Below are 23,856 nucleotides of genomic sequence, written 5' to 3' on the forward strand. Positions count from 1 at the left end.
TGCCAGTATTTCAAGGTATCATGTACCATTAAAATGTACTTATGATTCATGCAAAAAGCTACTTAAATTCTTAAGGAATTTTAATGATAAGAAGAAACTATATTCCATTCTGTATCAAGAATTGATTGCACTCCAGAGGGTTTATTTTCCAAGAGGGGCTACTTATAGGATAGAATTGTCTTCTTCTTAAAGATCTTTCCCTGCCTCTATTCTTCTAGCTGGCTTCTCACAGGGGCCTCTGTATCAAGAGCTTCTCAGTATATCCAGTTGAATGACTTTGTTTGGGACCAGCCCCAACACCCAGAACCAAAACACTTTTGATTATCTCAGGAGGATTGCTACAAACAACTCTGATTTATCCTCCTTCTTTTCTCTTTTTTCTGTCTCTCCTACTTTTAGCCTTTGTTTGATTGGAAGAGGATATGAGCCAAAAATTTCAAGTTTGAAAAGTATAAAGAAAGGAACTAGGGAAGGAGAATAAATACTGAACAAGACTGGGCAAGGTGACAAAAAGGAATTACTGTGAAAATCTGGAAGGGGGCCAGTATGCAAAAGGCAACCCTGTGTAGTTTACAGGAACTATTTAGTGTTCAACATGCTTCAGTGGTCACACAGAGAAAGCCAGATCTCTCTGGTTTTGTTTACTACCCTTTAGTTAGCTATGGAAATTTGACATAGGTGATCTGTGTTTTCTGTCAGCAAACCAATATAAATACAAAGGACCATGGGGTCCTTGCGTGATTGGACTTGCTAGGAGAGGACCCCTTGTGGCTAGAGTGGGAAATACTTCAGTTAAAGCGTGACTGGAAGATGCATTTTTAAGAGAATTAAACAACTACAGCTAAACACTGCACAAAGCTCTTTAAAATTATATTCCAGATGTTTATACTATTTAATTATTTTTATATCACCAAGTATTATGTTTTATCTGCATTACATCTCTGAGGAGTTCAATATAATTGAAACTCTCCAGATTTTATCCATTTAATTCCCATAGTCACTGAAAAGTAGGTAGAATGAATATGGGTTTTTATATCCATTTTGAGGATGGAAAGGATTTGAGGTATAGAATAGGTAGGTAACTTATTGCAGTTTACAGCTAGGCAGGCTAGGCTTATAATAGAATTTGGATATCTTATCTTGGGCTCAATTCAACAGTCCTAGTTTGGAAAGCATTCATTATTAAAGCTTTGAAACAAAACCTGCTATTTTTTTTAAAGTGTCAAGTGATTTCTTTATTCAAGAAAAGATGGATTGAGAGACATAAAACTTACTCTTTGTTTCTCTGTGAAAAGAGGCTATTCCTAGATTCTCCAAGGGAAGAAAAACTGCTTTAAAAAAAAAATCTGGGGAGCACAGTATGTTACCAACTAAGAATCTTTAGAGCAATGTCAATTATGCACATTTTAAAGGAAGTTACATAAAAATATACTAGGTTTCCCTGGAAATCATGAAATTAAAACCTTTTTATAATTGATTCTCTTTGACAATTCCCAGACTCTGTCTTTCCTCTTGGCTCCCTGATATTTGTTCCAGAGTGTCTGTAGAGCTAATAAATAAATGCTTTCTTTTATTTTGAATTTGGCCCTGTAAGAATATGACAACTCAAATGAATAGCCCATATTTTAGTTACCGTCTCTTGTTTTCAAAGTTACTAGATGACAGAAAAGTGGTATTGTCCAAGGAAATGCCATACAATTACAAGTGTGAGTCAAGAAATTGACACCATGAAGAAAATAAAGCAAGGCTATACAATATTGTCCAGTGAATGTTAGGATATTGTTTTGGTGAAAATATTCACCAAATATAACCACAGGCTATAAAATAAAAACAGAGTCAGGGGCAAGAAAGAGGAAATACAGAGAAGGATGATCATTGAGGAAAAAAAGAAATTTTGGTGGAGAAGGCTTTTTTGGTGGTTTAAATGTAGTAATTGTTCCACTTATATGGAGTTTTGGGTAAATCTTCAGTTTAAATTATTTAGTAATAATTATGTGGTTCCTCATCAGTACTGGAAGCAGAGAGTATGATGTGTAGTGCAAGGTTGTGAGATAAGAGTTAGGAGGAAAAATACTATCTTAGATGTGACACATGGTCTTGATGTTATCATCTCTGTTTCAAAATACACTGAATTTTATATAATCGATCTTTTGATATAAGGATTTCCTGGACTTCAGTTATCACTGCTTTATCATTTTTCACTTTCAATAATTCTTGCCTTTTGTTTAAATTAGAAATAAGAGGTCCTTATTTTGGAAAGGAACTACAGAAATTTAAATCTAACTTATTCAGAGCTTTCCAACAGCTATGTAGGTCTCTAGGCAAAATATGTGTCTGGCCTTTTTCAAAGAAGTATTTTCAGTAACAAGTTGTCAGTGAGGTCAGTGACTAGTGGTTCAGGATTAGATACCACCCACCCTGGCTTGTAACCTCCCCTTTCTTTCTTATCCTGGGTGAACAGTGCTCAGCTGAAGTGACTGCCCCACTGTCACTGCCTCTCTATTTGGTACTGTGTAACTCTGTGACAATCAAGAAACTTTTTTTTTTCTATCCCCAAAAGCTCCTTTTGGAAATTACCTGTCTACAAGAGCTGAATTTTTAAGCACATTTATTTGATAGGAAGCAACAGAAAGGTAAGAGTCAAGTTTGTAAAAAGAATTGTACTTCAGTGCATTCTCGTTTCTCCTGTGAATTGCTGTGTCTTAGCAATATACTGTAGGTTTAAAATTTGGGGGTTCCTTCTGAAGAAGATCACATTGTTATATAAAACAGGAATGTTTTAACTAGTTATGAGAAATGTGGGCTTCCATGCTAATTTTTAAAGTTATAAATAACTTTCAAACTAGTGCCAGGGGAAGCTAGTAGCCAAGGTCGTGCTTTGCATTCAGAGTTTCTGGCTATAAAAAGTCAATTGGATGCTGTGAGGAAAAGATAAGATATGGCCTGGATGCTTTGTGCTTTAGCATGGGGCTGGAGAAGGAAGCAAAGATGAAAAATATTTGAAGGGATTTTACTTCCAACCAAAATCTATTTACAATAAATGGAAGATGTTTCAAGTGAGATAATAGCAAAAAACATTATTTTCTGAATTTAATATTTGTCTTATTTTTGTTATATAATTGTCAGTGATATTAGGAAACTGTGGAATGCTCTCAGAACTATTGGACCACCATTTATAACCAAATGAAATGTGTGGAATGAACATGGGATGTAATCACGTAAAGAGAAGTTTGTAACCTAATGGGATCTGAAGGACTATAGCAGCTGCTATCAGTTGCACTGAGGACAAAAGTGGAAGAAATGAGTTCAAATGGAAACGAGAAGAAATTGAGAATAGGCATCAGGAAGTTCACTAATGTGTAGGTTCTGAGTCACTGATATATACCACTAACAGACTGTGCAACATCTCTGGAAATACATGTGATTCAATGACTTGCTTAAAAGATGTAAGTGGGGAAAACAGGATTTCAAATTAGTCTTAGTTCTGGGTTTGTGGTTAGCTTCTTTAAATAGACTAAAAGTTCAGCATATTGAGAATAGTTGTGATTTGAAGATGTGAATAATCTTCAGTCAAATTTGAATGGCATATATAAATGTGCTATTAAAAATTTCATTACCCACTATAAAAATTACCTCAATAGTAGCAAAGGATGATTTTATTAAGTGGGGAAAATGAAAATATAGAGAGTATAATCACACTTATTACCATTTGTTTCTCATTACATATAGTCTGAGCCTTCCTTGTTATTTTAATAAAAGATTGGGATTTTTATAGTAAAACATTTTTTATTACTATAAAATAAAAAATATTAAGTGCTCATTGTAGGACTTTTGAAAGCACAGAGAAAAAAATTATTGTGTATAAACTCATTGATGCATGTTTCCTCCTGTTTTTTTCCCCTCTGGATGGCTTTAAAAATAATTGCAGTAATATTGTAGGTAATATTTGCAACCTCACTTTTTCATTTAACCTTGTACCAAATTATTTTCCGTATAATATTGTCTATTCTACAAGATATTATTTTAAACTGATGTTAACATTCTTTCAAGTGAACAGATATAATTTTATTAATCATTACTTCACATCTATGTGCCATGATTAACACCTTTATATATTTTTTTACTTGTGTATATGTGCATGTATTTATTTATATTTAAGATAATTTCTTTAATCTCTGATCATAAAACATGGAGTTGAGAACATTATATTTGAAGGAAAAGATTGTGATTTTTAAGATGTGCTTTTACTTTTTTTCTTTTAAAATATTATGAAATTCCTTGTCTACCAAATGCATTATTTATTGTTTACAATGTGCAAAACATTGTTATCAGGCATATAGATGGCAATCTACTAGGTGTTTGGAAGGACATATCTTTTCTATTTATAATATTGCAATTTATAAATTTTCACAGATCAACAAAGTTATATATAGAGTTGAAAGTGCTTCAACTGTCTGAAAATAACAAATAATGTTGTTTGACTACTTATGTTACTTTGGACTTCAGAACAATAGAATTTGTAAATAACTTCTACTGGAAGAACATAGATAGTTCTGATTTAAATGAATTTCATGATACAGCTGAGAGAAAGAAGTAGTAGAAACAGGAAAAAATACTTCAGTTATAGTAAAACGGGGGAAATCAGAAGCATTTGGAGAAAATCTATAGGCAGAATGGAAAGAAAAAGGAGAGAGGGTACATGCAAAAGCATAAATTCAGTATTCGGTTTTTCTACTTAGGGAAATGTGATAATGGATATGCCATGGCTAGGTTGGGAGTCAGAGAAATGAGTTTTAATTTTTTTTATTGTTGAATTTGGGAATCATGTTATAAAAATAGAATATATTGAAGGAAAAAGCTAAGGAATTAATGATTAATAAACCCTATTATTTGAGATGATGCTTGGTCCAAAAATATCAAAGTGGAGAGGGTAGAGACATCCGTATTATTTGGTGGGAGATGAGGTATAGATTTGTGAATTCTTTATTTTTTAAAAAATTTTTTTAGTGGTCAATGGGCTTTTATTTTTTATTTATTTGTATGTGATGCTGAGAATTGAACCCAGTGCCTCACATGTGCTAAGCAAGCACTCTACCACTGAGCCACAACCCCAACCCAAGTTGTGGATCCTTAAAGAATAAATTTGCCTGTACTAAATATGCCTTCATAAATTGTGCAGTTTTATTTTTCAGTTACATTTAGAGGAACACTATAGCTATGGATGGATGGGAGTTCTATTCTCTATTCCCTATTAGCTTACGTTTGCATGTTTTTACTTTTCTTTTCGAATAGAAGGGATTAAGATTTAAGAAGAGAAGTTGGCAGCCCAATATTGCCTGAAAAGAAACTATGTGCTTTGTAATGAAGACTTAAAAATAGTATTTATTTTTGGATCATTGGCTCATGGGAATGTTAGTCCAGAGATTGAAAAAGTGTGATTTTCTGATTCTTATTTGGATTCTGGATTTTAAGTGACATGTTACTATGGGGTCTAAATCTGAGTTTAACCACGTTGCTAATTTAGTGGAAAGTGATAGAAAATTGAGACTGCAGAATTTTTGAAAGTGAACAAGACTATTAGCCACTGCACCTGATTTTCACATGCTTAGTTACTGTTTTTGGCTACATTATTGCTGCCTGGAACTCAGTCAGTATTCTGTTACCAATTAAATCACTAACTTCAGGGACTGAGAAGGGACTTTAAGTTCCTTTGGGCAAAATTGTAAATTTGATCTGGTTTATTTGGCACCTCTCTTCCCTTTTCCTGCCTTTTACTATCCTAACCATTATGCTTGTGCTGTTTCAGGTCCCTTCTGTCCATGGGAAAATGGATTTGATAGAGAAAGCAACATTTAAAAAAATTGTTTTTTAGTTGTTGATGGACCTTGATTTTCATTTATTTGTATGTGGTGCTGTGCCTTGAACCCAGTGCCTCATGTATGCTAGGCAAGTGTCCACTACCACTGAATTACAACCCCAGCCTGAAAGCAACATTTTATTTAAAGAAATACTCTCATATATTGTAACGTGAGTGCTTTAGCCCCTCTAAATTAGTGCTATTCAAAGTATGACCTGCAGTTTTCAATTTATTACTGTCCAAGCGAGAAGATAGGAGTTTGTGCCAGAATGTAAATCAGCTACACCTGAAGCATTTTGTAGCAAGACTTTCTAGATGAGGGAAGCAACCCTTGATTAATTTACATTTTGGTGAAAGTTCCTTATCTCATTACACTCAGAGTAGCATTGCTTAAATTATAATGCATAAGCATTTATTTCCTCTACCTATATGCATAAGGACAGAGAACAGGGATGGAGGTGTAAAATAATTAGGCAACAAATGAATTACCAGGTTTCAGTGAGGCCCCTGGAGGTGGTATCAATGCAGAGTCCCCAGGTTAGTTCAGTGAGAAGCCCACAAAGTCACTGAGAGGCAAGATTGCTGAAGGGGCTAAATTGGGTCTATTCTAATGTTGACTTTGATGAAATTCATTCCAAAGTTCTGAGGATATTTATAAAATAAATGCCTGGTGTCATGGCGCTTCCTTTCCTTGTGTGTGTTTTTGTGAGTGGGGGTGAAGAGAGAGTAAAAGAGAAAATCAACTTCTCTGAGACTGCCTATAAGAGGTACAGGGTCTATCTTAGTCCAGGACTGGAGCTCTTAAATCATGTTTCCATGGGAATTTACAGGATTAATTTCCTTTTCTGCTATACTCTGAAATTCCTATTTTCCCAATATGGGATAATGAAGGAATACTAGTTTTTAAGAATCCAATAATATGGAATAGATATCTCCTCTGCAATATCCATGTATTCTCTTCTTTTTGCTAATTGAAATTATTAAATATGAAATGCTCTTGTTCTACCTCCTTGCCCTGACCAGTGGCCTTCTTCTACTTGGTCTCTACCTGAGACCCCTTAGGCTTCCTTTTAGACCCAGAAACTGAAGAGTGAACACTTGGCACAGGAGGGGCTTCCAAGATCCAGATGTAGGCTAAGTTCTGATTGGTTGGGCCCCCATTAAATATTTTTGATATCTCCTCTATTGTTATACAAATGACATTCATTAGATTCTGTTTATTTTCTAAAGCTTTTTCTGAACCTCTAGTCTTAAAGACATACCAATAAAAGAAAATGACTATTTAACTAGTCCCTTATTCATGTACATTTAGGTTGTTTCTAACTTTTTGTTACTACAAACAACATTTTAATTCTTGATGCAAATCTTTGTATATATATTCAAATTCTTAGAAGCAGCATTGCTTAGTCCAAGAACTTGTGCATATACAATTTTATGGTTCCTGCTAGCATGCTTCCAAAAGAGATTTTACCAATATGTACTTTGACCAACAGAATGAGACTGTTCACATTTATTTATTTTGTCAAAGGAGATTCACAAAAGATTTGAAAAATGTTTTAATAAAAGCAATTTACTTTATTTGTCTATTTTTGTGGTGCTAAGGATTGAACCAGTGCCTCACATATGATCTACAACTACAAAAAATAAAAAATGAAAAAAGCAATTTCCCCTTTTTAGCAATGATATTGAAAAAAAAAAAAAGAAAGAGAGGAAAATTAGTTTCATATAGCAGAAGAAAGTACAAGTTTATCCTTATGTTTACCCACTTTTTCTTTGTATGTCCTTTGCAAATGCTTTAGAAAGCTCCTTGGACGTTGCATATAGTTATTATATACATTCTCTTTCATTTTCCCCTCATTTGTGATTGTAGTAGTGGGTTTTACTTTTTGAATTTTTTTTTTTTTTTTTTTACAGTCTGTGACTCTGGGACATTCTTATATTTTCTGTGAACTACTAAACAATCTAAGACACTTGTCTTACATTGCTTTGTGTTTTCTTTCTTGGCTGTAATGAACTCTGAGGTGATATGTTCAATTTCCCTCAAGGTCCCGTCACTTCCACTTCACTTGTATATTCTTTGTTGGTGAAAATTAAGTCCAGGGTTGCAGTTCCATTTTTTGCTTATTTTGCTCTCCGATTGATAAAGTTGCTGGTAGAGAGGTGGAAGATAATGGAGAGGAATGATTTCTCCAATTCAGATTTTAATTACTATCTTTTTGGTTTTGCTGAATTCTTGGATGTTTAAGTCTTTCCCAGGTCTCTTTTTAATCTTAATTTCTTGCTTCAACTTTCTTTTTGCTTTATTTAGCCTTCTTATCACTTCTTTCTTAGAATTTATGTTTTGGGGTATTTCACTGAGAACACCAAGTAGATGTATTTTCTAAACTTTCTTTTGTCTTGAAGATAATTTCCCTTGGATCTTTAAGACATATCTAAGATGGGCATGGTGGTCCACTTACATAATTCCAGCAACTCAGGCCGGAGGATCACAAATTTGAGGTCAGCCTGGGGTCATTTAACAAGACTGTTTCAAAAAATAAGAAAAAGAAAAGGAGGGGGCGGAGCTGGAGATGTGACTCACTGATAGAAGGCCACTGGGTTCAAGCCTCAGTACAAAAACAAAAACAAAACAAAACAAATATATATATATACACACACATACATACATATATTAAATTTTTTTCTACTTACTATTTTTTTAAAAATATTTTTTAGTTTTCAATTGATCTTTATTTTATTTATTTATTTATATGTGGTCTGAAAATTGAATCCAGTGCCTCACACATGCTAGGTAAACACTCTACTATTGAGCTACATCCCCAGTCCTCTACTTACCATTTTTGAAAGAAGGTTTATTTAGTCCTGGTGTTTGTCTTAAATGTGTGTCCTTTTTAAATTTCACCACTATTGACTTTTGTAGTACAGAATTTCCCTCTCTAATCTTAAAAGTGTAGGCAAGTATCTTGGTAAATTTCTGGGCTACATGAAGTACATATCCTTTGGGGCAACTTTTCTCCTGTTCTAATTATTTTATCCAATAGTTGAGGTAAGTTTAAACCTAGATAATTTGAAGCATGTCAGATTTACTTTTCTTTGTTGTTTTTGGTGTGAGAGTACTGCGGATTGAACCCAGAGGTGCTTTACCACTGTGCCACATCCCCAGCCCTTTTTATTTTTTATTTTGAGACAGGGTTTGGCTAAATTGCTTAGGGCCTCACTAAATTGCTGAGGCTGGTCTTGAACTGCCAAATTGCTGGGATTATAGGTGTGTGCCACTGTGCTGGCTCAGATTTACCCTTCTATGAAGGGTAATGATGCATAAGCCCTAATCTCTGGGGTATCCTTTTGCCTGTGTTTCCCTTTTGTCTGCCCTTACTACTGGGATTTTCATATCCCAGGGCACAATGTATCATTTTTTTCCTGTGTTCCCTTTCATCCTGTGTTGCATTTCTGGTAACTAAAAATCTTCTGATAAAAGGTAGAAATGTACTGCTGGGAAGTGGCCAAGGAACATCTCTGGCTATCCAAAAGCAGTTCCTATGCAGTAAGAGGACATAAATTGACTTTTCAGTTGCTAGCTCCAGGTCGTGATAGGATGAGAGGATAAGAATGTAGGATGTGAGGGTTTGGCTGTATGGCTGTTATAAATTAAGGCACAATTCAGTTCCAGTTCTCTATTCTCCTTTATCCCCATAACTTGTACAATTCATGAAGTAGAGTGGCCCAATTTAGCAAATTAAAATATGGGACACATGGTTTAATTAGAATTTCAAGCAATTTCATAGGACATAGGACATAACTTGTGCCAGGAAATTATTCATCATTTACCTGAAATTCAAAGTTAAGTGTGCATTTTTTATTTTATTTTATTTATTTATTATTTTTTGATTCATTGTACACAAATGGGGTACAACTTTCATTTCTTTGGTTGTACTCAAAGTAGAGTCACATGGTTTGGGTCATCATACATGTACATAGGGTAATGATGTTTGTCTCATTCTATTATCTTTCCTTCCCTCTGACCCCTCCCCACCCCTCATTTCCCTCTACACAATTCATTCTTCTTCCATTCTTCCCTTACCACCCCCCGCTTATGTATCATCATCCACTTATCAGAGAAATCATTCGGCCTTTAGTTTTTTGCAATTGGCTTATTTCACTTAGCATGATATTCTCCAGCTCCATCCATTTGCCTGCAAATGCCATAATTTTATTCTTCTTTATGGCTGAATAATAGACCATTGTGTATACATACCACAGTTTTTTTTATCCATTCATCTATTGAAGGGCATCTAGGTTGGTTCCACAATCTAGCTATTGTGAATTGAGCAACTATAAACACTATATTTTATAAACTATAAACTATGAACATTGGCTGTGTCACTGTAGTATGCTGATTTTAAGTCCTTTGGGTATAGGCCAAAGAGTGGGAGAGCTGAGTCAAATGTGGTTCCATTCCAAGTTTTCTAAGGAATCTCCGTACTGCTTTCCAGAGTGGCTGCACCAATTTGCAGCCCCACCAGCAATGTATGAGTGTACCTTTTTCCCCACATCCTCACCAACACCTGTTGTTGCTTGTATTCTTGATAATCGCCATTCTAATTGGGGTGAGATGGAATCTTAGGGTAGTTTTGATTTGCATTTCTCTTGTTATTAGAGATGTTGAACATTTTTTAATTTATCTGTTGATTGCTTGTAGACCTTCTTCTGTGAAGTGTCTGCTCATTTCCTTAGCCCACTTATTGACTGGGTTATTTGTATTCCTGGTGTAAAGTTTTTTGAGTTCTTTATAAATTCTGGAGATGAGTGCTCTATCTGAAGTGAGTGTAGCAAAGATTTTCTCCCACTCTATGGGCTCTCTCTTCACATTGTTGATTGTTGCCTTTGCTGAGAAAAAGCTTTTTAGTTTGAATCTATCCCACTTATTGATTCCTGCTTTTATTTCTTGTGCTTTGGGAGTCTGGTTAAGGAAGTCTGGTCCAAAGCTGACATGATGAAGATTTGAGCCTACTTTTTCTTCTATTTGGCTAAGGGTCTCTGGTCTAATTCCTAGGTCCTTGATTCATTTTGAGTTGGGCTTTGTGTAGGGTGAGGGCAGGGTGAGAGTAGGGGTTTAGTTTCATTTTACTGCATATGGATTTCCAGTTTTCCCAGCACCATTTGTTGAAGAGGTTTTTTTCTTTTTTTTTCCATTGTATGTTTTTGGCACCTTTGTCTAGTATGAGATAACTGTATTTATGTGGGTTTATCTCTGTGTCTTCTATTCTGTACCATTGGTCTACCTGTCTATTTTGGTACTAGTACTGTGCCGTTTTTGTTATTTTTGCTCTGTAGTATAGTTGAAGGTCTGGTATTGTGATACCACCTGCTTCACTCTTCCTGTTAAGGATTGCTTTAGCTATTCTGGGTCTCTTATTCTTCCAAATGAATTTAATGATTGCTTTCTCTATTTCTATGAGGTACGTCATTGGGATTTTAAATGGAATTGCATTGAATTTGAATAGTGCTTTTGGTAGTGTGGCCATTTTGATAATATTAATTCTGCCTATCCAAGAACATGAGAGATCTTTCCATCTTCTTGGGTTTTCTTCACTTTCTTTCTTTAGTGTTCTGTAGTTTTCGTTGTAGAGGTCTTTCACCTCTTTCGTTAGATTGATTCCCAGGTATTTTATTTTTTTTTTGAGGCAATCGTGAATGGGGTAGTTTTCCTAATTTGTCTTTCAGAGGATCCATCACTTATGAATAAAAACGCCTTGAATTTATATGTGTTGATTTTAGATTCTGCTACTTTGCTGAATTCATTTATTAGTTCTAGAAGTTTTCTGGTGGTATTTTTGGCTCCGCTAAATATAGAAGTATGTTATTGGCAAATAGCGATAGTTTGAGTTCTTCTTTTCCTATTCATATCCCTTTAATTTCTTTGGTCTAATTCTCTGGCTAGAGTTTCAAGGACGATGTTGAATAGAAGTGATGAAAGAGGACATCCCTGCCTTGTTCTAGTTTTTAGGGGGAATGCTTTCAGTTTTTCTCCATTTAGAATGATGTTGGCCTTTATAATGTTGAGGTATGTTCCTAATATTCCTATTTTTTCTAGTGTGTTGAGCACGAAGGGATGCTGTATTTCATCAAATGCTTTTTCTGCATCTATTGAAATAATCATATGATTCTTAATTTTAAGTCTGTTGATATGGTGAATTACATTTAGTGATTTCTTGCTGTTGAACCAACCTTGCATCTCTGGGATGAAACCCACTTGATCATGGTGCACTATCTTTTTAATATGTTTTTGTATGTGATTTACTAAAATTTTGTTAAGAATTTTTGCATCTATGTTCATTAGGAATATTGGTCTGAAGTTTTCTTTTCTCAATGGGCCTTTGTCTGATTTTGGTATCAGGGTGTTACTAGCTTCATAGGATGAGTTTGGAAGGGTTCCCTCCTCTTCTATTTCATGGAATACTTTGAGGAGTATTGGAATTAGTTCTTCTTTAAAGGTCTTGTAGAACTCAGCTGAGAATTGGTCTGGTCCTGGGCTTTTCTTTGTTGGTAGGCTTTTGATGGCTTCTTCTATTTCATTGCTTGAAATTGACCTATTTAAATTGTGTATGTCCTCCTGATTCAGTTTGGGTGGATCATATGTCTCTAGAAACCTGTCTATGTCTTTGAGATTTTCTATTTTGTTGGAGTATAAATTTTCAAAATAGTTTCTAATTATGTTTTGTATTTCAATAGTGTGTCATGATATTTCCTTTTTTATCATAAATTTTAGTAATTTGAGTTTTCTCTCTCCTTCTCTTTGTTAATAAAACTAAGGGTTTATTGATTTTATTTTTTCAAAGAACCAACTTTTTGTTTTGTCAATTTTTTCAATTGTTTCTTTTGTTTGAATTTCATTGATTTCAACTCTGATTTTAATTATTTCCTGTCTTCTACTACTTTTGGTGTTGATCTGTTCTTCTTTTTCTAAGGTTTTGAGCTGTAATGTTAGGTTATTTATTTGTTGACTTTTTCTTCTCTTATTGAATGTGCTCCATGCAATGAATTTTCCTTTTAGTACTGCTTTCATAGTGTCCCAGAGATTTTGATATGTTGTATCATTGTTCTCATTTACTTCTAAGAAATTTTTTTTAATCTCCTCCCTGATGTCTTCCACTATCCATGCATCATTCAATAGCATATTATTTAGTCTCCAGGTGTTGGAGTAGTTTCTGTTTTTTATTGTGTCATTTTTTTCTAATTTCAATCCATTATGATCTGATAGAATACTAGATAGTATCTCTATTGTCTTGTATTTGCTAACATTAGCTTTGTGGCATAATATATGGTCTATTTTAGAGAAGGATCCATGTGCTGCTGAGAAGAAAGTGTATTCGCTTTTGGTTGGATGGTATATTCTATATATGTCCGTTAAGTAAATTATTGATTATGTTATTGAGATCTATAGTTTCTTTGTTCAATTTTTGTTTGGAAGATCTATCCAGTGGTGAGAGAGGTGTGTTAAAATCGCCTAGTATTATTGTGTTGTGGTCTATTTGATTTCTGGAATTGAGAAGGATTTGTTTGATGTACATGGATGAGCCACAGTTCGGGGCATAGATATTTATGATTGTTATGTCTTGCTGATTTATGCTTCCCTTAAGCAGTATGAAATGTCCTTCTTTATCCCTTCTAACTTTGGCTTGAAGTCCACATTATCTGATATGAGGATGGATACTTCAGCTTTTTTGCTGAGTGCATGTGTGTGGTATGTTTTTTCCTATCCTTTCACCTTTAGTCTGTGGGTATCTCTTTCTATGAGATGAGTCTCTCACAGGCAGCATATTGTTGGATCTTTCTTTTTAATCCAACCTGCCAGTCTATGTCTTTTGATTGATGAGTTCAGGCCATTAACATTCAGGGTTATTATTGAGGTATGATTTGTATTCCTGGTCATTTGGCTCATTTTTGTTTTTTGACACGACTTGGTTTCTCCTTTATTTGGCTATTCCTTTAGGTTAGTTCCTCCCTTTGCTGATTTACATTGTTGCATTTCATCTCTTCCTCATGGAATATTTTGCTGAGAATGTTCTGTAGTGCCAGCTTTCTTTTTGTAAATTTTTTAGCTTTTGTTTATCATGGAAGGATTTTATTTCATCGTCAAATCTGAAGGTAAGTTTTGCTGGGTATAAGTTTCTTGATTGGCACCCGTTTTCTTTCAGAGTTTGAATAATGTTTTTCCGGGCCCTTCTAGCTTTTAGGGTCTGTGTTGAAATATCTGCTGATATCCATATTGGTTTCCCCCTGAATGCCATTTGATTCTTTTCTTTCACAGCCTTTAAAATTCTGTCTTTATTTTGTATGTTAGGTATTTTCATTATAATGTACCTTGGTCTGTTATAATTTTGTATATTTGGAGTCCTATAAGCCTCTTGTACTTGGTTTTCCATTTCATTTTTCAGATTTGGGAAATTTTCTGATATTATTTCATTGACTAGGTTGTTCATTTCTTTGGTTTGTTTCTCTGTGCCTTCTTCAATCCCAATAATTCTTAAATTTGGCCTTTTCATGATATCCCATAATTCTTGTAGATTCTGTTCATGATTTCTTACCATCTTCTCTGTTTGTTCAACTTTATTTTCAAGGTTAAATATTTTGTCTTCAATGTCTGAGTTTCTGTCTTGCAGGTGTTGTATCCTATTGGTTATGCTTTCTATGGAGTTTTTGATTTGGTTTATTGTTTTCTTCATTTCAAGCATTTCTGTGTTTTTTTTTTTTAACTCTTTTTGAAATGATCTTTTGCTTCCCACATTTGCTCTTTTAACTGTTGATTGGTACGATCATTCAATGCCTGCATTTGCTCTTTCTGCTCATTGTTTGATTCTCTGATCATTTTAATTATGTACATTCTGAACTCTATTTTTGACATTTCTTCTGCCATGCTGTCATTGGATTTTATTGATGTAGCATCTAGGTTTGTTTGGGACATTTTCTTCCCTTGTTTTCTCATATTGGTCAGGTATCTACCCCTCTAGTAGTGAAACTCTGAGATATTGCAGATTTCCTCTATTGACTTATAGTGTCCCTGTAAATTTCCAATAACTTACCTCCTCGCCTTCAGTAGCCTGAAGTCTTGGAGGAACTTGGTAATGCAGTGCTCCACAAGGAAGATGCCCCTCTAGGGGTGGTGGCCTTCAGGTGGGGTATATTCCCTGCTAGTGGGTAGAAGTGCCTCCACTTGTTGACTGATGGTCAGCCAAAGGGGGACTAGACTGTGGGCTCGGGCATGGCTGTGGTCTGGGCCTGTGTCTCTGGTTCTACCGTCCTGGTGGGGAAACCTTGCCTGGTTGGGAAGAAGCACCTGGTGGGAAGTCTTGCTGGGCAGCTCTCCTCCGAGATGTTCCCTTTGGTCTAGAAATGCCACTTGGGCTGGGCAGTCCTCCTCTGCGATGTTCTCTGGGGTCTGAACCTATTGCCTGGGCCAGGGTGCCTTGCCCTGCATCAAAGCCTCTTGCTGGGCGGCCCTCCTCTATGATGCTCCCGGTTGTCCAGGTTCATGGCTCCAGTGGGGGTGTCTCAATGGGCAACTTACTCCACGAAGTTCCCTGCATTCCGGGACTACTGCCCCCTCTGGGGAGCCTCGCCCAGTGGGGAGACTCACTGGTGGCTCTGAGTTGGCCCCGAGTCTCTCAATACCTCCTCTTCTTGAATCCTGAGTCCTGTCAAAGGGCCTCCCGTCTCCTGTAGGTGTGTCAGGGAGGGAGCCACCCTTCGGATGATGATGGCCTTGCCCTCAGGAATAATTCAAAATGCGTGCCCCAGCCTCCAAAGAAGCTGGGGAGACCCAGCGAGGGTATACTGAATCAGCACAGAGGCAAGTGCAGTGTCCCTCAGCAGTAGGGGGGCAGGCAGGCAGGCTCAGCGATGGTGTCCGACCTTGGTGTGGGGTGTCTGGTTTCTCCTTTGATTGGCTTTTCCTTTAGAGTATTTCCTCTCTTTGCGGACTTACATTGTAGTTTTTCATTTCTTTCTTGTGGAATATTTTGGTGAGAATGTTCTATAGTTTAGGCTTTTTATTTGTAAATTCTTTTAGCTTTTGTTTATCATTGAAGGATTTTATATTGTCATCAAATCTGAAGGTAAGTTTTGCTGGGTATAAGATTCTTGGTCGGCATCCATTTTCTTTCAGAACTTGAAATATGTTGTTCCAGGTCCTGCAAGCTTTTAGGATCTGGGTTGAGAAATCTGCTGTTATCAGTATTGATTTCCCTCTATATGTAATCTGATGCTTTTCTCCTATAGCCTTTAAAATTCTATCTTTATTTCGTATTAGGTATTTTCATTATAATGTGCCTTGGTGTGGATCTGCTGAAATTTTGTACATTTGGTGTTCTATAGGCCTCTTACATTTGATTTTTCCATTTCATTCTTTGGGTTTGGGAATTTTTCTGGTATTATATCATTGAATAGGATCCTTTGGTCTGTACCGCTGTGCCTTCCTCAGTCCCAATAATTCTTAATTTGGTCTATTCATTATATCCCATAGTTCTTAGAGATTCCATTCATGATTTCTTACCATCTTTTCTGTTTGGCCAATTTTGTTTTCAAGATTAAATATTTTGTCTTTATTGTCTGAGGTTCTGTCTTCCAAGTGATCTAGCCTCTTGTTGATGCTTTCTATTGAGTTTTTAATTTGGTTTATTATTTACTTCATTTCAAGGATTTTGTTTTTAAGAATCTTTATCTCCTTGTTGAAGTGATCTTTTGCTCTTTTAACTGTTTATTGAAGTGATGTTTCATCACCTGCATTTGCTCTCTTATCTCATCCTTTACTTCTTGAATCATTTTAATTATTTACATTCTGAATTCTTTTTATGACATTTCTTCTACCATGCTGTCATTGGATTCTATTAACATAATATCTCGGTTTGTTTTGGACACTTTCTTCCCTTGTTTTTTCATGTTGTTCATTTATCTTTCCCTCTAGCAGTGAGGATCCAAGGTTTTGCAGTTTCCCCCCATAGGCTTATAGTGTCCCTCCAGGTTTCCAATACCTTAAAGTGGTAAATCAATATTTGCAGCACACAATACAAACGATATGCAGCCTTAACCCAAATGGCCCCTATTAAGATATTAACAGTATTGTCTTAATAAATAGAGATGATGAGTTCAATTATTATCTGCAGCATAAACAATATGTTTGCAATAAGGTCCATAATTTCTAATGGTGAACAAAGAGGATAGTGAGAGGTGTAGAATGTAGCATTAGTGAGATACAAAGTGAGTTTATAGTGGTACTAGATCACAGGAAGAGTGAAAGTGGAATCAAAAGGAATTGGTTGTTAGCATGAGAAAAGAGAGAGACTCCAAGGAAACAGATAAGAGGAAAATAAAAAGAGTGAGAAAAATAATAAAAAGATATACTACTACTACTAATAAAAAAAATCCTACAATAAAGCTATTTGCTATTCAAACCTCCTATTCTTCAGTAGTCTGATGCATGAGAGGTACTTGGTAATGCAGTGTCCCAGGATGGGAGCTGCCCCAACTGAAGATGGCGGTGTCCAGGTCAGGAATAATCCATGATAGCGGGCAGAGGTGACCCCATGTATTGGTAGATGGGGAGCAGCAGCACAGTGTGGTGCTGAGACTGCAGGCTGGGCCTGGGCGGTGCTGGAGATGTGTGTGGGTGGTGGCTGGGCCTGGGCCTGTGCCTGGGCCTGTGCCTGTGCTACATGGTGTTCTGTATTTTATTTTATTACTTATTTATTTTGTGGTGCTGGGGAGTGAACCCAGTGTCTTACACATGCTAAACAAGTGCCATACCCATGAGCTACACTCCCAATCTGGCAGTTTGTATTTATTTTGTGACCCAGAAGGTATGAGAAAATGTTCCCTAGTATTTGCAAATCTTAATGAGGTCCTTATCTTTTTGTGTCTCAGATACTGGTGTAAAAGGTTTTTTTTTTCCTAGTTTGACAAAGGTCGCCCTTCCTTGTCTTCCTTCAGTGATACGTTAGTCAATATCGCAAAGACTGGAAGAAATTTGTAAAGAGTCTGGGGAGTCTGGGAGCCTTTAGAGATAAGAAGAATGAAGACTTGAACACCTTTATACAATGTACTTGTTATTAGAAAGATTTTTTTTTCCCATTAAGTTTACTTTTATTTTTTTAGATCAAACTTAGATTTATTTAAAAAATTTTTTATTTTATATTCAGATTTACTAGCAAGAAAGCATCAAAGACCCTTAAGCTAGAATACTACTTCTGTGGCTTGCATTACCCCAAGAGGGGCCATTTCAGGCACTTGTGTACCTGAACTGGAAGGCCTTTCTGATTCAACTGCTGTGCTTGGTAAACTAAAAACCTGAATGCATGGGAGCTGTGCCATGCCTTACATCTGAAGGAGCAGGCTGCTTCTGTCCTGAAGAATCACTGTGGCCTCTGATGGAATTCACAGTGGCAAGAATGCCAGGAGAAAAGGTCACGCTGGACTGCGGGGGATCGGTTTTCATCAGTAAACTGTGTGCTGGGAGCAGAACAGCAGCCTTCAACAGAGCTTACTTGTATTCTAATCTACTCTCTGGCTTTCTCTCATTGAGGCATGTGAATCGCCCCCAGAGTTTTTGAACAATTTGAGGAACAAAAGAGATAATGGACTTCTTGCCAGTCAGACATTTGGAAAGTGATTTTATCTTTGAAAAATTAATATATGTGACCTAATTTTTACCTCAAACTATTAAAGTAGACCCTACTATTATCACATGTACACATAGATTTTATAAATATGACATCATAATGGATATTGTTTTATAATTATTAAATTCTCTGAAAGATTACTTTTTATTTTTCCACAGTGGCATGATCTTAGAAGACTATATATTTTCTTATGTTTTTTTTTCCTTGCAGTTTTGAATATATTGCTTAGATCAATAAATACCTGTTTATGAAAGCATGTTAAATTTTATGATTCTTTATGATTCTTGTGTCTTTTCCTTCTTTGCCAAGATTATGTCATTAATATAAAGATTCGACTCAAAAAATTTATCTGTGGGTCTGGGGATATGGCCCAGTGATAGAGTACCTGTTGAGCATGCATGAGGCCCTGGGTTTGAGTCTTAGTACCAAATAAAAGAAAAAAGTCGTCTGTAATAATCCTTGGTGTTTTAACTTTGATCACTTGCTTAACTTTGGTACCATAACCTTTAGTTTATATCACATAATCTTGTGTTTTGTATATGCTGATTTAACATTCATTGGCTGTTAATCCCTGTGATTGCATTCTTCTAGGGAGATGTACAGGAGAATATAAATTTTGTTTGTAAGGTAGGAAAAAATTTCTTAAAATATGCCACCCCAAAACATAGTCATTTAGTAAAGATCAAATATTTAATTACATTAATGTAAAACGTTATTTTGTGAAAAAAGATGCCACAAAAGAAGAGACAAAAAAGCTCGCAGTTGAGAAAATATATTATAACTCATCCATATGAGGTAGATTGCATTGTTGATCCCTATTCTTATCCCATCCAGTATTCATGCCCTTTGTTATCTGACTTTCCAGCCTTTTCTATTAGAATGCATTTTCCTGCTCTATTAATGTTAAGCTTGACCATGTGACTTGCTTTGCCTTATGGAATGAGGGTAGAAGAGACAGTAACAATTTGGAGAATGTATCTTAAGAGGCATTATGTTTCTGCTTGTCTCTCTACAATTTCTGTAATTGCCATGTGCTTTAGGTAGCCTACTTGTCCAAGGGGCTGAGAAAAACGTGGAGGAGATATGGATCTCAAAGATGTAGCTTGGAGCAAGACCAGCCAGGTCTGCAGAATAAATTTTGTCTGATGTTACTGAGTTTTAAGATGGTTAATATTATGTAATATTATTGTGGAAATAACTGACTGATTAGATCAGTAAACAAAAAATAACAGTATAAGATTTTATAAAGAAGGCCTAAAAAATTAATAAGGAAAAGATAATCCGATAAGGAAAAGTTCAATAGGGTCAATATGTGAAAAGGTAGTTCACCTGAAAGAAAAATAGAATGAAATGAATAAATAAATGAAAAGATTCTTAGCATGCTTCATTAGTTATTGGGGAAATACAAATATCATACCTATTAGATTGGTAAAAATTAATGTCTAACAATATTGTAGTACCTATAAAGATATGAAGAAAATAGATCTTTCATGTGCAGATAATAGAATGTTCAAAGAAGAAGACAAAGAAACACATGAAACAGGAAGTGAGTATTTTCAAGGAATATTACAAACAAAAGATCACTTAAGGGTATATAGGGAATTTTTAGAAATCAATAAGGAAAAAGCCAACCTAGGAGAAAAATAGAAGAAGAATACCAAAAAAAAGCAATTCATAGAAAAGATACTTGAATGGTTGGCTAATCAACCTAAAAAGAGACTACCAATTAACACTGGTAATCAAAAGTGCAAATTAAAACAGCAATGAGATACACTTTAGATCTCCTATGTTGGCAGTAGTTAAAATATCACGCAAATCTTGTGATGTAGAGGTGAACCCACATGCTCTGCTGGTGGTGTTATTTTGGAGACCAGTTTGGCAATGTTTGTTTAAATAGTAATTAATGTACATTCTGACCCAGAAATTTGACTTCTGAATTGTATTACTTTGCTACAGCTGTCATAACCAAATGCCACAGGGTTACCTGAACAACAGAAAGTTTGCCCCACAGTTTTGGAAGTTAGAAGTAAGAAAGGAAACAGTCTTATGCTACTGAGTTTCAGGGTACTTTGTTACATGGTATTATTATGGGAATTGTTCACTAATTGGATCACTAATACATGAAAAGATAATTCTCAGGAAAGAAAACTGGAATGACCAATAAATAAATGAAAAGATACTTAGCTTGCTTTGCTAGTTATTGGATAAATACAAATATACACATTTACAAATACAAATATACCCAGTAAATTCAAGGTATTGGCATGTTTGGTTTCTTCTGAGGCCTCTTTTCTTGACTTAAGATGGCTACCATGCTTAGATGGTTGTTTCTCTTTGTGCTAATTTCTAATGTTTTTCTGTATGACCTAATCTCCTTTTCCTGTAAGGATACCAATCAGATTGAGTTAGGGCTTACTCTGATGGCCTAATTTTAAATTAATCACCTCTTCAAAGGCTCTATTTCTAAATGCAGTTATATTCTGAGATAATGGGGAAAAACTTCAACATATGAATTCTGAGAGGACACAATTCAGCTTATAACAGATTGCACATATCAGAGAGATTCTTGCATAAGTGCACAGAGACATATATAAGAATGTTTATTATAGCATTATTTCCCATAGCAGAGTTGGATATTATGTAAATGTTCAATAGGGGTATAGACAGAAAAAATACATATGAATGCATCTGATAGAAAGATACACAAGGAGCAAACAATCCATTATATTAGTGGAGAACTCATTTTTCTTCAAGCAATAAATCTGGAGATAAGCAGTTCAGAACTGATGACATCAAGGACCCAAGTTCTTTATATAATTCAGCTCTGTTGTCCTTCTTCAACTTTGCAGTAAGACTGGTGAATTTTTAGATATCATACTATGGTCAGGAGAAGGAAAGAACAAAGACCATGGCAAGAATGTCTGATTCCCTTTTTATAGGGAAAGCAAAAGCTTTAGCTTTAGCAGACATCTGCTGACATCTCATTGGCCAGAATTCTGTTACATGCCATCTGAGATGCAAAGAGGGGAGGGAAATCAAATGTCCTACTTTCATAGCAGAAAAAGGTAAGGGAGGCAGTCTGGGACTATGTGCTGAGTAAGCATACTTGCAGTGTTTAGTCCATCTGTATGATTCAACACAGATAGTCAACAAAAACAGCCCTGGGGGCGGGGTAGAAAGAGATGAGAAGTACAATACTGTTTGTATAAATTTAAAAATCCATGCACACATAAAACTACATATTATTGTATCGGTATTGTGTATGTAGAAAGAGTTGTGGCAGGTTGACTGGCAAGGCACCCACTGACTACTACAACAAATAGGAAGAGGAAGGGAACTGAGGATGAGGTATGACTATGATGACAACAACAAAACCACAGGCTTCTCACAAAAGACCAGCAGTGTTTGATTATGAGCAATCAACTGAGGAATTTGATTATATCAATCTAGTTCTGTGCACCCAAGCCCCAGAAGGAAAAAAAAAAAATGGGTTGACTTGGGGGTATATGTGGGTTATTTAGACTATTGGGAGGGCCTATTATCATTTGAAGTCAAAGACATGTGATTCATTGTAGTTATGATTGAATTTAATTATTTTACCTTTCTCTGTGATGGACTTAATTCTTTTCAGTATAATTAAAGGTCTGATAGGAATGATATATAGTTTATATTTAATGATATATGGCAGTTGTTTTTTGGACAATTTAGGGATATCGTTATTTTTGCAAAATTGAATTTCTTTGCTTTTGTGTATGTGTTTCTTTTGTTTTATTATGCAAAATCAGTAGGCTTGACTTTTAGAGAGTCAATGGGAGAAAAGAATAATATAAATATGGCTACTTGGTAGTGAAATCCATCACTCTCCAGTTTTTCTGTTATTATCTTTGGAAGCAGAGTGTGGGAGAAAGGATTTCCTTCTCTCTTTATATAGACTCAGAAACTGAGTGGCTCTCTGCTCTGGAATGAAACTGGTTGGCACAAGTCCATAAGTCTTACATGGGAACAAGACACAGAGGTTTCTATTTTTTAACCACTGTCATTCTTTTGCTTTTAGTTCAGTATTCTTTTAACTATCCCATACCCAGTCGTCTAAAACATACACTATTTATTAATGTGTTACTATATCTTTCGTTTTTCTATTAAAAACTTATAATGAATTTGAGAGTAGCACTAAAGTGCTTCCATTTTAGAACTGTGTTTCCTTGTTTTCTAATTATAAATTATTATTATGAATGGGGTAGACTTCCCTTGGTGGGACAGATTCAATGAGCTAAATAAAAATGTGTGAACTAAATGATTTTGTCAATTTTGAAAACAAATGGGCCATCCATTTGTTATCTCTCATAGTACCTCTCTGAAATTCGGTTTTTAAAGGCAGAATTCTACAAAGAAAAAAGTATTTTTCCACAAACTAACAAATAATTTAGCACTATAATTAGCACTCTGTCTATAATTTTATAATTACTCTTCACAGCTGCTTTACAGATTTCATTTCATAACATGAGGTAAATGGTAAATGGTGGTCATTGTTGATAATACAAAGGAGGGTAGAGTTTAAATTTTTCTTGTGTTTCTTACTATTCGTTTCAATGACATGTCTCCTACCACTCATGGTACTTGTTTTGCAAAGTACTATCCTTGGCTGCTTTATCTCCCCCTTCAATTTATCCAGGGAAAACTCATTCAGTTTCATAGATTAGAATGTAACATGGATGGATAATTACTATATTTTTATATCTTAAGCTTGATTTTTCTCCTTAGTCCCTGAATTTGGCATTTCCAAACACCCATGGGACATAATTCACTCACATGTGCCACTGTACCTCACACTTAACCTACCCAAAGTATGTTAAAGGCTTGCTCTAGATTTGCTCATTGTGTGAATATTAACTATTATAAACCTGATGTGACAGTTTTATACACATACATATACACATATATATACATATGTACATACATATGTGTGTATATATATTATTGAAAATTCAAATAGAAGATAGAATGTTTGGAAGCATTTTGCTAAATGAAAAGGAGTATTTTAAATAAATATTTCTTCATCATCTACTTTATCCTCCCTCCTAATGATAGATTAAACTTATTTTTTAAAGCCAAAAATAGAATTAGGACTAAAAAGGTCATTAGATGTTGGTTCTTAAGACACCTGGGGAAAACAAAAAACTACAGAGTGAGACATATTTCAGGAGAGCTTGCATCAGGAACCAAACACATTGTTGGAAAGTAAAGTGGAATTAAGTGGTTATTTGAAAACAGAAAAAAGTTAATTCTCTGTATGTTCCAAAATGTAAGGCTAATTGGCAAAAAAGG

The 23,856-nt window shown here is 35.3% G+C and overlaps 1 protein-coding gene across 2 annotated transcripts in view; it reads left to right on the top strand.

The window, feature by feature from the left end:
- The first annotated feature begins 2,454 nt into the window (after nucleotides 1-2,454).
- Nucleotides 2,455-23,856, top strand: part of CTNNA3 (catenin alpha 3) — a 1,874,587-nt gene continuing 1,853,185 nt past the window's right edge. For both annotated transcript variants that reach the window (XM_079135772.1, XM_079135773.1), the window contains exon 1: nucleotides 2,455-2,633. The gene's annotated coding sequence lies outside the window, so the exon portion shown is untranslated. The remainder of the gene's footprint in view (nucleotides 2,634-23,856) is intronic.

This window comes from Sciurus vulgaris (genome assembly GCF_902686455.1).
Source record: "Sciurus vulgaris genome assembly, chromosome: 4".
NCBI lineage: Eukaryota > Metazoa > Chordata > Mammalia > Rodentia > Sciuridae > Sciurus > Sciurus vulgaris.